This window comes from Perca fluviatilis, chromosome 20, assembly GCF_010015445.1.
Source record: "Perca fluviatilis chromosome 20, GENO_Pfluv_1.0, whole genome shotgun sequence".
NCBI classification, from domain to species: Eukaryota; Metazoa; Chordata; class Actinopteri; order Perciformes; family Percidae; genus Perca; species Perca fluviatilis.
Window position 1 is genome coordinate 27,667,062 of NC_053131.1, and position 15,061 is coordinate 27,682,122.

General features: G+C 42.2%; 1 protein-coding gene across 1 annotated transcript in view; it reads right to left on the reverse strand.

Moving 5' to 3' along the window:
- Window positions 1-15,061, reverse strand: part of alk (ALK receptor tyrosine kinase) — a 396,857-nt gene that overhangs the window by 270,210 nt on the left and 111,586 nt on the right. The gene's annotated exons all lie outside the window — the stretch shown is intronic.

The following is a 15,061-nucleotide window of genomic DNA, read 5'->3' on the forward strand; positions in this document are numbered from 1 at the left end:
ACTTTACAGGCAGGGCTGAACTGGCCATCTGGCAGACTGGCCATTTTTCTGGTAGGCCAACATGCCTTTTAGGCGGACACAACTGTCTTTTTCTTTTGTCTAATGGGCCCATAAAACAGGTAGATCAGCCAATTTATTTTTATTTTTTGTTTCTATTTTGTTTTCTTACACTGGCCTGGTCCATCACATATTTAAACCCTTTCCCCTTCGGGCTAAGTGACTTCATCCAACAGGATATCTGGGAAAAGAGTGCCAAAATACATAAGACAAAACACAAAGGAGGCGCAGAGAAATTGTGGGCCCTTAAGGCAGATGCTCACAAATGTGTAAAACGTACTGCTATGTTTGCTGCAGGACCTTCTTCTGCACCTGTAGTCGACGATGGTGGTGGCGGGCACAATGAGGAGGATGGGGAGAGGGAGAGAGATGAAGGCGAGAGTGGAGGGAGGGTTAAACTTGCAGTATTTTACCACACCAAAATAATAATAATCTAGAGACGGATGCTGCCAAATGTGCAAAAATAACACGTTTGTTGCAAGGGCGGAAATAGCTTCAACTTCTACAGTACCCAGCATTGTGCAGCAACAGAGTTGGCTGGCCATGGCCACTGCTAGGCAGGGGAGCAGGCATGTGACTGGGCATGTCATGATGACGATGATAATGATTACTTTAATAATTTTTTTTAAAGATTTTTTTTTGGGCATTTTAGGCCTTTATTAGACAGGACAGCTTGAGATGGGAGAGAGAGGGGGAATGACTGTGCCTTCGTACATGGGTTGCACACTCAAACAGGTGAGCGATCCATGATTACTTTAAGTAATGGCAATGATAACAAAATAACAAGCTCATAAAGTGAGACCATCACTTATTGCTGGTATTTACTCAGTCAATGTCAGATGCAGTGCAGCATAAGCTATTTGTCATTGTTTTTGTATCTATAGCATATATGAAGCTGTACTGGTGGGTGGTGTTACAGGTCATTAAAAGAGGCAGATGGTGTACAGTATTTTCAAATGAAAACTCACCAGAAAGCAGGAAATAAAGCCTTTGATAACTGAACTTTGGGAAGTTCCCCTGAGCTGGTGTTTGATGATTTATTTGTTGCACTCATACAGGCACGAATTATCAAAACGAGTCAGCATATTAGCTTCCTGGATTCTTATTTATAGCTTCACACTTCCTGCTCTTGCCAGAGCCGGTAAAGCTCGTGCATCAGACTTGTCTTGTGCATTTAGTTCCTGAAGTCTTTCTGAAGTGTTTCTCAACGTGATAATTGGTGCATGCTGCAGAAACCCTTCAGACTGAATGAAAGACTAATTTAGGTGTGTTATTATATTATGTATCAAATATACTATCACGCCTATAATATAGCATAATTGTATGATGTGATAAAAACAAATTCCGTTTTTTCCTTCCTTTTTTGAGGTTCAAGAGTTGTCATTATGGCACTTTAGTGAAATAAAACAATATAGTGGTTTGTAAGGTGCTGTGAAGGGTCTGTATGTTTGATCAATACTGTGTCTGTTTTTTATCCCTCATGTAGCTATGAAGCTGTTAATATGGCAAAGGGTTAAATTGTCTTTTAATAAAATATCTCCACTCACAAAGGGATGTGAGCCGTCACCCCTGATGTTCACAACAAGGCTTTTGTGAACGCAACAGATGAGAAAGCGTCACAGGGATCCTTTGATCAATATCTTCACATGAGCCAAGATTGTGATTATTTTCACAGGAAAATTGCCCATGATTGAACGTGTATGTACGTGTCTATGTGTGTATGTGTGTGTGTGTGTGTGTGTGTGTGTGTGTGAGAGAGAGAGAGTGAGAGAGCGTGAGAGAGCGTGAGAGAGAGACAGAGAGAGAGAGAGAGAGAGAGAGAGAGAGAGAGAGAGCAATTTAGCCTGTATACGTGTGTCTTCCATGTGTATGTTAATGCATCAATCACACACTGGCAACAGCAATACTGACAAGCAGTCAGAGACAAATCCAGTGGGATTCCTCCTCACCCCCAATGTGCAGTGAATGCGACACTGGGCTTTGGGGAGTTGGAGAAGTGGGGGGAGATAAGTGTAAAATCACCTTGCCCAAGGGTAGGGCCTGCACAGATCAATATCTGTAAGAATTGATGCCAAACAGTGGAGAGGTAGGTGCGTGTATTGAGTGTGTGTGTGTGTGTGTGTGTGTGTGTGTGTGTGTGTGTGTGTGTGTGTGTGTTGTGTGTGTGTGTGTGTGTGTGTGTGTGTGTGTGTGTGTGTGTGTGTGTGTGTGTGTGTGTGTGTGTGTGTGTGCGTGTGAGTGAGTGCAATGGCCCCAAGGAGTCAGACAGGCTGAGGATGTGCAGCAGCTCCCCCTGTTGGATAGAATTAACTTTTGACGTGAATAATATCAAGGCCTCAAACTGGGATGCTGGTTAAGGATTATGTGACCATATAAACTACATCTACATTTTAAGCAAACCAGACAACAGATAACCCACTTCAAATATTCGGTTACACTTTATTTGAAGGTATCTACATAAGAGTGACATGACACTGTCATGAACGTGTCATAAACATTATAAACAATTAGTAGTAGGGACCCAGAAGCTCATTTTTGCCACAGGGCACCCCAGCAGGTTAATCCAGCAATGTGTGTACGTGATGTCTGGTTTGTGTACAGCATGTTTACAGATGGATACTGCTTTAAAGAACCTGATTTTGGCTTTGGAGCATTTGCATTTAATTTCTGCAAAATGTGTGGTTTCTTTGCACCCGCAGAGATCCTTCCACGACAGACATCCAGCTACTATTTATGTTCAGCAGCAGTCATAAAACCTCCACCCTGTCCTTGCACACCTTGGACCCATTGATGCGTTTGATAGGTGCTGCCTTCGGTCTGACATTATTTGGCTCATTTTTCATCTTTTCCTCTCTCTCTGCTCATAGCAAACAGCCTGAGTGAATGTATGTGTGTGCGTGGGTAAGAGTAAGAAAGGAGGAGTGTGTGAATGTCAGTCAATGTCAGTGAGTGTTGAAGTATCTGGGCATGTGCATGCATTCTTGTACATTTATCCATGTGAAAGCAAGGTAACAGAGCAATATTTCACTCCGTGTAAACTGTCTTATAGAGTGACAAGGGTCCTTCCCTGCCCCCCCCTGCTGTGCTGTGATTGAGGGGACAGTTAAAAAAAACATGCTATGCTATGGCAGCAGAACATATAAAGTGTCCAAAAAGAATGCTGCAAGTCCTTCCACACCAGTGAATTTAACACTGATCGGCAGTCCCCATTGAGTGCCACATCCTTAACTCTTCTCCTCAGGTGGCAATTTTCATCTGGTTGCAGTCAACAATAAAAAAGAGGCTCTGCAATCCTGTGTGTGTGTGTGTTTGTTTGACTCATGGGCAGTGTAGCTGCAGCACAATGGAAAGGAGAGCAAATTGAAAGCAGGTAATCACGGACATTGCTAGTCTATTCTGCTACTCGCACTCAAGAGACGAAAAGTGGACAAATGGAGTGTAGGGTAGGGGAAATAATAATCTGAGTTGTTGTCCTTTCCTTTGCCATTAATCTGATATGGGCCTGTCCCAGAGAGGAGACCATCGGCTGAACTACTTTATTGTGGCAGTGGGTCGCCTTCCACATCTCCTTTATTCACAAAGTAATCACTTTGAGCTCTTCTCCCAGCATTCAGCATTCATCTGTCCTCATTGTTCTGTCAATGTTGACCATTAAATCAACTATGCACTCCCTCTGTCTCTTTCCTTTAAATGATATGATAAGAATGTCTGCAGTTCATTTGTAATTTTGACATTTCAGGGAGAGAAATAGAACCCAGACCCCAGTACAGCGATTAAGGCCATATTGACAACTGAATTATTTCCTGATTGGCTGGCACGAAGATTGGCCTTGGTTATCCTGCCTCTCAGAGAGAAAGCAATTCCCTTTAAAGATTTTCCAGCTCAATATTTTACCACTTCTTCTCTCGCACCTATGTATTCCAGCTTTCCTTCTCTTTTTATTTATTTATATTTTACGGCGAAATCCGTCTACAGGCGTGAGCTCATTTCCCCAACCAAAGGGCATCGAAGGTTGAACCATATAATTCTACATTTGTCCTGGAAACAGAGGGAGACAGCGTATAAATCACTTTTATGGCCCCTATTGTGCTTGAAGCGTTGTCGCTACAACTGCTATAATATCTTGTCATTCACACAATGCTGAATGCCACTGCACTGCTGCCACTTTGCTGTGAGGGCTTCCATGTTCCAAGGGAAGAAAATGATGACATCCCTCCTTGCAGTAATGATAACATTTGGGACCCAGGCCACGGGGATGATGGGTTAAGGGACTGTCAGGCTGGCAGCCACTGTCAGTCAGCTGCAGTCACAGAGAGAGAGAGGGCAAATGCCAGAACGTCTGACGCCTCGGTGCATGCCGCTCTGTGTCTGACAGCTGCCAGCGCTGCCCAAGAGCCGGGGAGGTTCAAGAGGGAAAAGTGAAGCGGTGTCTTTGAGGCGAGCTGCCATGTTCCCGGGTCCGGGATGGGGACGAGGTGGGTGACGGTGTGCAAACAACACATGCTTGTCAACACAAAATCTACTGAAAACACATGCACATTGGGACAAACAGCCAATTGAAAAAGACCCAGAAACACCATCATTGAATGTCATACTATACATGTATATTTATGTTGGTACATCTGAGGCAAACACACATGTTCATCACCAAAAGCACACCATCAAAGTGTAATCACTCGTCTGTCATAACGCGGCTCAACATGCCCTGCTGCAGAACAAAGGGCTTTCCTTTAACCTGCTTCAATTACCAGGCTGACAGCGAGTAAATGGCTGCCCCATTACTGCTGTGGGAACATTGAACCTCCTAATGCCCTGAATGGGAAAGGGTAAAGCGTTGGACCTGGGTGTCAAAGAGTCTCTTAGGGATCCTTTCAGACTCACTGGACTGTCTTTGAAGCCAATCAAAATCAATATCCCCTCATCTGAACCTATATGCAGGACTTTTAAAAAGAAAATGAAATAAAAAAAAAAAAAAAGAGCTACATCTGAAAATGCTTCACACAATAAAAATATCTCTTTAAGTCCTGGTAAACACTGCAGACTGTCAACAGATACTTCACAAAACCTTTCTTCGATCTATTTTCATAATTCCTCAACATTGGTCTCTGAGGCTAAGGCTCACATTTTTCTAAGCAGTTGATGAGAACTATTAGATGCTTTATTCCTCTGACTGCCCCGCAGAGAGATTATATTATGGAAATAAATTACATTACGGCAAATGAAAGAAACCACTTTTATCACGCTATGTGCAAAAGTCTAACCATCTAAATGTACACGATTTATTAAATATAATATAAATATTATAATACAAAATATTATAATAATATATAATTGCTATGCTGACTCCCACTTTCCTCATTTACCGAACCATTCACCTTTTAACTCTTCAATACTTTTATCCGGCAAAAACTCTGTGCGGCACTTTGTGTTAACTTTACATGCAAAAGTACAGCTAAGTCAGGTCAACTGGGGCATAATAAAACACCAATATGTCTTTCTGTGAGACTATGCCTATTTTTCTCCCATTGGTCAGTTTCTTTCAAGGTGCAGCACAGCCTCTCCAAAATCTGTGTATGTAATGCTTTCACTGTGAAGTCTACACAGGAATGTGTGAGTGTATTATAGTGAAGCATGGAGAGCAGGTGAACTAGGACTGTTGTACTGTAGTGTGTACTGTATTTTCAGATCACCATGTCTAGAAGAGGATGTCCAAGCTCCATTAACCATAAACTGTCAATAACACCCAAGCTATCCGGTTATTCAGATATCCTACAATTTGTACTAGGTGGCTCATTTACAGTGGCGTTATGAGTTTTTCCCCCAATATGAGCAATTTGTCTTGTGTTGTGGTTGATCTTATTGAATTAAATAGCTTTAGTCATCTATCTATATTTTGACACTAGCCACTGGCAAAGCAGTTTTTTTTTAACTGTAGGGAATGAGGGGTGTGATCTCAGCAGTTGACTATAAGTTGCTGGCAAATGAAATGCAATATGTGTTCTGCATGTTGGAATTGAACAAAATAAAAAGGAATTAATCACCCACATTTGTTCCAAAATGTTTCGGGTGCATGATTTATATTCTTGAATTGGTTACGGGGGCAAACACAGCACAACTAGGAGTTCTGTGTGTTTGCAAAGCTGGCTGTTTACTTACCATCAGCGAGAACTTGAGAGTAAACAAAATGCAAATGTAGGGCTTTAGCAATGTGCTAAACAGATACTTTATACAACCACATGTCTGCTCACAAAAGCAGCTATCTTCTGTAGTGCAACACAGACATGGCAGATGCTCAGGCACTCTGTGGCACCAAATGCTTATCCAGCATCTAACATTGCTAATAAAAGAGAGAGGGAACATTTATCCCACCAGTGACACATTAAAACAATCACAGATTCTGTTTGAAGAAAGATCCTCCAGGACAACACACAACGCCCCTCCATTTGTGCATTTAAATCAAGCTGGCTGTTTACTGAAGCATGCCCCACTGACTTCCCCCTGCTCCTGGCACTAGCAGTGGGCATCCCTTGGTGGGAAGAGAACACAGTCCAGCACCCGTGATACTGCTGCACCACATCCCCAGCTGCCAGCCCCTTGCCAGGCCCTAACCGCCACCATCTGACTGCCTTTTGAGTCCAGTGGCTCTGCAGCAGAGGCAAAATCCTTGGTGAGAGTCAGTAGGTAAAGCGGCCCTGTTGCCCTTCTCGCCAGAGCTCAACAATCCGACTTGTCTAACAAATTGCTCTTAGCAGCTGCTCCCCAATCTGCCTGCTGAGCGGAGTGTTGTGCACTACTGCCACCACTGTGCCCCACTTCCCCCCACCGCTGTGTTTCTGCACAGACACCATAAGCGAGGCCATAAGTGTGGCACCCGTCAACGGCGAGTCACTCTATCCTCTACTGTATAGTTCCCAATGGGGGAGAAGTGACACAATCTGCTGTTATTCATCTGAATACTGTAATCTATATCAGAAAATGATACACTTCAGCTGCTGCAATTTGTGTAAATTGTACGCGCTCACACTGCTTTGTTTCATGCCTTCACGACAAATTGCCTGCTGCAAAACAAATGAGGGGTTGTTGTCAAGAATGGAACTTTTGTTTTTCAGAGAATTCACAGTCAATCTCAAAAATTGCAGTTAATAGACAAATGACTGCTTGACCCTGTGGATCAAAGTGTTTAGACAGAGTCACAGATTAAAATCAGTGCACAAGCTGAACCAATATTTAGTCAAGAAGGAAAAAAAGTAGTTTTTCCATGGCGCCACATTGACAACAACAATATTTCTTCTCACTTCTATAGATGGATCAGGCATAAATAATGAAGGACCTCAAAGCAACACAGCTGCTAATTCTCACTCCTAACGCTAATGTATGGTCCAAATGAGTCCCAGTCTGCATTTGTTAATGCATTTTAATGAAGTCCCTGAAGGATGGTATAGATGGATGACGTTCCATTTTACCACTCCAAGACCCTAAAGCAAATCTACTTCTTTAGCTGAACACTTCCTCTTGTCCCATGTTTTCCAGATGCATTCCTTTTAACTCTCTGTATCTTATCCCACCTGATCTCCAACCCTCTATCTATTTCCATTCTGCACTGACATCTTCTTCCCCAGAACCCTGTCTCTTCCTCCACCTCATTCCACTATCTATTTCTCCTCTTCAGTAACCCGTTCTCCACATTCCCAGTCTCTCTTGTTTATTCCCAGATCTTCCTCTATCCTCCCCTCATCCATCCATTCTCTTCACCTGTTAACAGTCAGACAGCCTTTTTCCAAGAAGGCAATGGTTAAACTTCTTCGGTCTTGACTGTGATGGCTTTTGCTGCAGACTGGTTACTGCGAGAAATAGGTGTTTAATGCTTAGTAGTCTATATCCTTTGTGTTCCGCTTCCGGAATAGCTCCTGTACCGCAGGAAATTCCGCTGGATGCATGTATTTTCTCTTTCCTTCCACTTTCTTTGTGTTGGAATTTTAAATTTGGTGGATTTATGAGGACTAATTGTTGACTGCTCCTCAGATCTCTGCATGGTAAATTGAGACAGCTAGCTAGACTACCTGTCCAATCTGAGTTTTTTCTCACACGACTATTTTGCAGCGGCTCTGTGCGGAGTTTAACACCGCCCATGACGATTCTGATTGGTTTAAAGGTCCCATGGCATGAAAATTTCACTTTATGAGGTTTTTTTAACATTAATATGAGTTCAGGGTATCCTGCTCTGCCTTTGAGAAAATGAAAGCTCAGATGAGCTGTTCTGGAATCTTGCTTGTTATGAGGTCATAACAAGCAAGGTTACCTCCCCTTTCTCTGCTTTGCCCGCCCAGAGAATTTGGCCAACCCATGAGAGAGAGACATCATGGCTTTCAAACGAGAAAAGTGGCAGTTGGTCAAGGCCACACCCCCACCCTCCACCTTGCCCCGCACTCTCTCCTCCTCAATAGCTACAGACACAGAAATGGCATGTTCTGAAGAAAGCTCATTGTGGGACTGGCTCTAGTGGCTGTAATTCTGCACCAAGGCTGAATTTCGGGAAAGAGACTTCAGATACAGTATTAGGGGACCACTAAGGTCTATATAAAAGCATCCAAAGAGCACCATGTCATGGGACTTTTAAGACCAATGCAGTTGTCAATTACCAGCGCCCACGTTGTTTAAATAGCAAATGCACCTGCGAGCATCTGTGCACCCATGGGCGTGCTGGTCTTACAGGGAGGTGTGTTCAGGTGCATTCTTGGCGTATTGCTATCTTGAGTAAGTGGAAAGTGATCACGCCATTGACCAACAAAAACCTGGTCTAAAGTCAATAACGCAGCATTTCATTGTTATTTTAAAAGCGTAATAGCAAAATGCGCCTAGGCTCGTGCACAGTTAGCACAGTAGGCTCGTGCACAAACACTATGCTTGTTACACACACAGGGACGCGCAGCAGCACACAAACATGCAAAAGATTAAAAATTTAAATATTACAATGGGAAATAGTATTATGATATGATCTGCCCGCGTGCTTTCACTTCACGCACAAGCAGATCAGTTTCTTCTCCTGAAAATCTCTCCTTCCTGCTTAGCAAATCCGCCATCATAATAGCAATGCGCCAAGGTACAAACGCGCCGGGCTTTTAAAGGGAATGGGAGATGACACGCCCAAAACACACCTATGATTAATTAAGACACTAAGAACAACCCTTTTGAACCATGCGCCTGGTGCACAGACCCTTTTTTCTGCCGTTAAACTACCAATTCGGATTCGTACACTTCCTAAATGCACCTGCGCCAGGCGCTTCAAGCCGTGCACTTAGATCGTTAAAATAGGGCCCTCATTTGAGTCATAGCTAATATATAAAAAGGGGATTAGTGCAGCTTGAAAGTTAGACTCCTAATTTGGTTACAGCCTAAATCCTCCAATTACCACTCTGATCCTTGTTTTGAAACTCAAAATGATTGAAGACAGTTTCAAGACATCAAAAGCGAACTGGGGAAATTTGAGGATTTGGCAATGAAATGAGACACTGCAACAGAATAAGTGGAGTTGTCAGAACAAAAAGACATTTGAAGTTGAGGGGCTTGTTACTAACTACTACTTGGGGCCAGATACTCATGTCAAGGGTGGAGACATTCCAGTTGTTGGAAGAGAAATATCGAGCAGGAGCTCCTGGTCTAAACAAGTAAAAGTTCCATACTTGTGTGAAACTTGACAAACTTTAAGCAACCCCAGTGCTCCATAACAACCGTGTAAGTACAATTTGTGTCTTCATGCTTTTTAAATTAATTTTTTTAGCTCGGACAAACACACACAGACACGGGTCAGCAAGCCTTTAATGTACATATGAAGCGACAGCTTGCAATGACCTGGCATATAGTACAAGCTCTGATCCATAATTGGTTGTTCCTGGTATCTGTAATGATGTTGTTCACTTGCCCCTGCTCTAATGCTAAAAGCTAGTCAGTTTCCCCTGGAAATATGAAAAATAAAGTAGACCAGCCAAAAACATTTTACATTGACTTCTTTGGAAGCAATTTGCTCATTTTCGGTAATGGACACAGAGAGCTGAAAAAAAGCCAGGACGTTAATTATGACTCAACACATCGGTGGCAGCAACTGGCGACGGTTTACAGCCCGTGAAGGCCTACCACATTAAGTGGTTTAAAAGATCAAATTGTTGTACTGAAGCAGAATACCACTTAAGTCTTTATGGAGCTGCTGCCCAAGAAAAGGAACATCTTTCAATGTAATAAAGTTGCTTCTGTCTGTTTTCTTTGCATATTTGTTTAAGCTGGAGAAATATTCCTGTCACATTCAGCGTTACAGTGTTGAAATATGAAATATTTGAAGTGATGGAAGTGGAGCACTCGTCAACACCTATTCATTTAGAAATGCTGTTGTCCCGATGTAAAAAAAGAGCTTATTTCACTGAACTCTTTCCATCCTTTTTTTTTTTTTTCTTTTTTAGACACTGAGGTCAAAACTGTCAGACTGTCATTAGTAGCCTTCTTTTTTCCAAAATGTTCTGTGTCAGCTGTGTTTTCAGTCATCACTATATAGAGAAAATACAACAATGCTCTGTAACAGAAATGATGGGCCCTGTCTCAAAGCATAGCCTTAGAAAAAGCATTTGGCTTGGCCATTCAATTTCTCATCATTCCTCTCTTCATGCTTGTCATACCTAGCTTACAAGTCGACCATTTTACTATGATCTGCTCTTTCTTTTTAACTACTATCTATAGCAATTTACCATCTTCTATCTTCTATTTAAAATTGGGACTGACAACCACAAACTGGGCCAATGAGAAAGAGATTAGATTAAAGACCGACAAGACAAGTTCAAACATGCTGCTGATAAACCACTGTGGACCTGAACTGCTCCTGTCTAATAGCTGAATCCCAACAGGAAAAGCCTGTCTATTACATCCATTTGTTTTTATTTTACTGCATCAAGCTCTTTTAATATCTCAGTTGAATTGTTAGTTTCTATATGTATGTGTGTGTGTGAACTGTCAGTGTTTGATGCAGGCTGTCCTGGGAATGAGTAATTGCCAATGTCATTCATAGTTTTTATAAACTCGCTGTTGTGAGCTGTAAACAGGATGAATTCACTCATGAAAATGACAACGAAGCAGTAAAGACATCAGCGGAGTTAGTGCTGTTGTAGATTACTTCTTTGCACTGTAAAAATGCTTTTCGAATACCAATGATGCTGCAATCTTGAATAGTTGAATAACACATCCGACTTTATATGTACAGTTGGACTTACAAGCTTTTCACATGGGTTGCTCAAAGGGTCACCAAGGGAATACAACTGCTATGTTTCAACATGTAGATTTCCATCCCTGCCTCGTACTTTACCCCTTTGCAAACGTGATGATGAATTTGATCTAAGTACATTAAACTACCGTAGCTGAGTAGTAAAGAATTGTCACTCATTAATAAAGCATTCATTACAACACATGTATTTATTATTGCTTCAATTCTGCATCTAAGGAGACAGTGGGGTTTTTCTTGGGTGGTCGCGATATACTGGTATTTACAATAAGCGTGATATTTAAAAAAAATCGAATACTAATATAATGTTAAATGTCCCATGGCATGAAAATTTCACTTTATGAGGTTTTTTTAACATTAATATGTGTTCCCCCAGCCTGCCTATGTTCCCACAGTGGCTAGAAATGGTGATAGGTGTAAACCGAGCCCTGGGTATCCTGCTCTGCCTTTGAGAAAATGAAAGCTCAGATGGACCGATCTGGAATCTTCTCCTTATGAGGTCATAAAGAGCAAGATTACCTCCCCTTTCTCTGCTTTGCCCACCCAGAGAATTTGGCCCACCCATGAGAAAGAGAGACATCATGGCTTTCAAACGATCAAAGTGGCAGTTGGTCAAGGCCACACCCCCACCCTCCACCTTGCTAGATTTCACGATAATTGAATTCTTTTAGCCACACGAATCGTGTAGTGAAAATCTGATTTCGTCACAGCCCTAGATTCAAGAGAGCATTCATGTCAGCAAGGAGCCACAAATTCAGTTTTCAGTTTGTTTTAAAACAAACCCTGATATATTGTATTTAAATGGTATTTAACTGATTGATGTGTTTAAATGGTATATGGAGGAGTGGTAATATTGTGTTAATTTGTGTAAATTCTGATCTTTAATATGAATTGCTGGTTACGAAAAAGTCAGTGGGCTAGATTTATCAAGACGTAAAATCGCAGATTGTTGCGCTTTCAATATGCGTTCGTGGGAGGGTCGTGGGGAAAGTGGGAGCGCAAAGTGCACCTAATTATATATTCCGTGGTATTTACAAAGACTGCCAGTAAGAGCGTGCCTCTATTCTGCGGGGGAAATTCTCCGCCCTCTTAAAAGCAGGTCTAAACCAGCCGCAATCGAGTTTCCTCGTAGACCTTTATGCCGCTGGTGAAATGGCAACAGTAATTTGAGCAAGACGAAGACATAGGCCAGACTGAAAATATATATATATTTTTTTAAGATTATTTTTTAGGGCATTTTAGGCCTTTAATCGACAGGACAGCTGCAGACGTGAAAGGGGGAGAGAGAGGGGGGGATGACATGCAGCAAAGGGCCACAGGTCGGAGTCGAACCCGCGACCGCTGCGTCGAGGAGCAATCCTCTATACATGGGCGCCCGCTCTACCAACTGAGCTGTCTGGGCGCCCAGACTGAAAATATTTTGAACACAAGAATCACACTTTGTCAGTGAACACAACATCATTTAGCTTTACAGATCAAGCAGCCATACAATATTAGAGTTACTGGAAGAAATCAAAGATGAAATTGAATCTCCCACTCAGCGTTCACATCCCATTCCAGCAGTTGTTAAACTGCTCGCTACATTACAAATATTGGCATCAGGATCATTTCAAACAGTCATAGCATCAGCAGTGGGAATATCGTAGTCTGCACTCAGCCATATCATAGCACAAGTACCGCTTTGCTACAGCGCAATTTACGGTATAGTGGGCGGAGAAAGACACTGATTGCCTGATGGGTGTCAGGTTTGATAAATACTACGCAAAATGTGGAAGCATAGCGTGCGCTATTACCAAACTCGCATAAACAGACGCAGCGCAAACTGCACTAGTGTTAGTAAATTAGGCCCAGTGTGTTGTAGCGGTTGTAAGAATGAGAACTCTCTAGCAGTCATGTGCTGTAATGCCCAATTATCAACAAGAGCAATGTCACCCATGAATAGTTTTGTAGTTTAATTGTATCCAATGGGAATGAAGACAGTTCTGATTCTGACTTAGACACATAGAATCAGGGGGAGGCTATTGTGTCTCACACTCTCCTATGTAAGCATCTGTTCCATTGGAGATTTAAATACTGATTAATCACTACATCTCACAAGTCACAAATCATAGAGCATCATCTCAAGAGTAAAAAAATACCAAGTACGCTATTTCTACTGCTTTTCTACATTTAGCACTGGATTATATCCCTCAGTCACATTAGCTACTAGAGACAGCGACAAAGCGGCAGCCTGCTATTCATTTTCAGTGGGAGTGGCCGTTTGCCAGCGACAAGCGACGAGCTCGCCACTGCCACGAGCAAGGCGGGGCCAAAATTGACAAGAAGTCTATTATATGCAAATGCTGAGCGATGCGACAAAGCGACTGCCAATCGGAGTGAAGGCTGCGTGAGGGCAGCGTGATGTATGTACGTTGGTTGCTCGAGTCGAAGAAAATCATTCAAGATGGCGGAAACGCTTCAGGACATCGTATTTCTGTATATATCGGATATGTTTGGCATTTTATCTCATATATTTTGTTACCCCTATCGAGAAATAAATACTTTTAAATCCAAAAACATCGTTCTTGTGACTTGACAATACTTCTGAAGTGACTTGTAAGACCTCTTGCAGATACTAGGCAATAGCATGCTACTATCGATACAGAAGCGTCACCGTGTCAAACGTTCACAGAAACAAATCGATCAAACTTTATATAGACATGCGGTTATCTCTGCCGCACATGATTTCCATTCAATTAAACTGGGTTATTGAACTGTGAACAGACTACCTGTCAGTGCTGCTTATCTTATAATTGTCTCTCATGCCCTCTCACTGGGCTACTCTAAGCTAGGCACTCCCAGGAACGCTCATCAAACGAGTGCATGTCGCTGTCTTTTGTAGCTAATAGTAGACAGTAGACTGTAGGGTTAGTAAGTGGCCTCATAAACTACCACCTGCTATACAATGAAACTTCTAACTATGCATCAGAAACAACACCATTCTGAATCCATTATATAAGCCTCCAATTAAAGGCTGCAGAAAATATAACTAAATAGCTTCTTTGTCCTTTGTATTCACACCAACCCCCGTACCTAGACAAGTCTGGTTATGATTCCTAAACTATTTCTGTCCCTTGGCAGAAGAGAATATTGCACAGAATATACAGTATGTAATGCATCATGTGCAAACCAGATGAAGTTTGACCAGTGGCACCTGCCATACCTGTCAAGGAGGGCGACAGGGGTTAATAGGAAACTAAACTGCAGTGCCAGGTGACTTCTTGTCCAGGTTTCTGGGCGAGATAATACGTTTTCCTGCCATAGGTAATTACTATCATCAAATCTGTGAATAAGTTTTTTTTTTTTTATACAGTAATGATGTATTATTACAGAATCCTCTGCATATATCTCGGACACAAGTAAAAAATTGTCATTCTCTCCAGACAATGTCAGGACTACCAACAGGCCATAATATCACATCTGCCATCAAAGGTGTTTACCCTGCTATCATTTTATCCATCTATGTGTCTCATATAGGCGCTATAGATATTTACATCTATCTTAAGGTCTTTCTTAAGCAGCAAGGCTAGCTATCAGCAAGATGTGTGTTATGCCAGGATCAGACTAGACTAGTCTTTCACGACAGTCACTATGTCAGACTAGACAGACATATTGCCAACAATTCTTGCTGTCTTGGACAGAAGCGAGGCAACACTGCAAGTATGACACCGACCAGCCCCCAGACCGATAATCGCGTGCTGTCAT